The 2,241-nt window shown below is 42.1% G+C and overlaps 1 protein-coding gene across 1 annotated transcript in view; it reads left to right on the forward strand.

The window, feature by feature from the left end:
• Window positions 1–525, forward strand: part of LOC119288591 — a 3,799-nt gene extending 3,274 nt beyond the window's left edge. Inside the window, exon 5 of the mRNA XM_037568184.1 lies at window positions 256–525. The gene's annotated coding sequence lies outside the window, so the exon portion shown is untranslated. The remainder of the gene's footprint in view (window positions 1–255) is intronic.
• Window positions 526–2,241: the final 1,716 nt, after the last annotated feature.

Consider the following 2,241-nt stretch of genomic DNA (forward strand, 5'->3'; position numbering starts at 1 on the left):
TATATATATATAAAGTTTAAAAAACAACTCACTGGTCGGGTGAAAAACAAACTTAGTTCTCAGAGCAAGAAAAGAGGAATGTACTCAAAACTTACCCTTCAGATCCTAATGTTAGTCTCAATTCTCAAACTACTGTTGCGCTGCTCGTTGAAATGCACTTTGAGCACATTTCTTTTATCACCGTCGTGTTGTTAACTAGAGCTATATATCTTCTGCTGATCTTTCTTATGATCTCTGTGGCATATGCTTGTCTAGGTACGACGTCGGGACGGCCTATGACAATAAGTTAGTCAGCCACATTCTCTCCACGGGAGGAGAGCTACTTTGCCTCATTGAACAAGCTGCTCATCATCGTCCGCAATCCCTTGCTCTCCATAGCTGCTTGTCATCGTTCCAAAGCCATATCACTGTGGTTTTGTACTCCATATTAGATCATTGCAGTAGTGTATGTCTGCTAAACAATGTTTCTTGGTTCATGAAAACTTTTGTGCTGAGAATTATTCTGAGTTTCTAATCGACACACTAAAATTGTTGTGCTATCGTCTTGTAAAAGGATGATGCGCCAATCCATATGTCCGCATTGGCTTGTTGCTAAGAACCACAGGGCTTAGTTGCTCAGAAATGGAAGTCCCCAAACGAAAGTGCTATTGTGAGTGAGCTCACAGGATCTTGAGTGAACAGTTAATTCCACAAAAACAGTAAAAAAATGAAAATTTCCGTTCGTTTTGGCAAGAAACTTTGGTGCTTTTTCTACACGCATGCAACTTTTTGTGATGTAATCATATTTGTGGAGGTGTGGGAAAAAATTGATGCTCCAAAAATGCCAGCACCTCCACAAACGTGATTTCATGTTGATTTTTTTTGAAACGGACTCGTCTATTAATTAAGAAAAAGAGAGTTGCCCAGTTAATTTGCGGAAAACCGGACAAAAACCGTCACAACCCGATCCACATGTGAACTACTCCCAAACCGAGGAGCCACGGGACAGAAGCACCGTACACACTACTACTGCAACCCGCAACATATGGGTCTCAGTATCGCAAAAGAAAAGAAAATCAATCAACTCGCTGCAACTCGATGAAGACACATCGACAAAAACCACACATGACAAAGCCCACACCTGCAACTCAGAAAGCCGAGAACCAATCATCATGGAGTCATTTCTGCCCCCCTGTAGTGTCATCCTTCTTGCTTTTTGCACGCATGTAGAAAACATCAATGCTTATTGCCAAAAAATCATTTTTTTTGCGAACCATATACAAAGGGAAATCGTCTAACACACAATCACACCTGGCAACTACTTCCTCCGTTCCTAAATAATTGTCTTTTTAGAGATTTCAAATGAGCTACACATACGGATGTATATAGACATAGTTTAGAGTGTAGATTCACTCATTTTGCTTTGTATGTAGTCACTTGTTGAAATATTTAAAAAGATAAATATTTACGAACGGAGGGAGTACAAAACAAAGTTAAGAGTATGGAAAAAACAAACATACATGGCTCCCCTTTTGAACTTGAAATATCCAAAACGGGCAGCGGAAAACTACGGCGTGAACCATCGACATGACAACACTGTCGAGATGGGAAGGCTCAAGGAAGAATTATTAGCATGTGGATGCCACCGCTACCATCAGCAATGTGCCACTGATACGACTTTATCGTATGCCGTCGCCACCACAGTCGAAAGGGTTGAAGCGACGAATAACTAAGGCCTACCTAAAATCCTCAAAACGCGAGAAACTACATCTCCACCCCATAGATCGAAGCCTCCCTGCAATCCCATAACGGGCGGCGGAGGAGGAGAGCAGCAATCTACCGACGATGGAGAACTGGGGCGTGGTGCATCCAAGATCACCTTTCACTAGGATTAGGAAAGGAAAGCTACTTACCTTCCATGTGTTTTCTCCAAGTGAATTGCCTGGTTCATGGGGCCCACAGTCAGTGTATTGTACTGTATGACATATCCCTCCAGGTCATGTATGGTTTTTGCTAGTACATCGTATGGAGAATGGATGTTGTCGGAATGGGTTTTTGCTAATTCATGTGTTTTGAAGCTGTTTCTTTCATATCGCTCCATGAATGTTGTCGGAATGGGTAATCCTATATTGTCCTCCTCGGACACCATTTCGACTTCAATTCCAACCCCACTCCACCATGTTTTTTTTTGCGGGGGTAAAGGGAGTTTCATTACATATGAATAGAGTTACAGTCGAGGGGCCAAATGTCCTCGATACATGG

Source organism: Triticum dicoccoides, chromosome 4A (assembly GCF_002162155.2).
Source record: "Triticum dicoccoides isolate Atlit2015 ecotype Zavitan chromosome 4A, WEW_v2.0, whole genome shotgun sequence".
NCBI lineage: Eukaryota > Viridiplantae > Streptophyta > Magnoliopsida > Poales > Poaceae > Triticum > Triticum dicoccoides.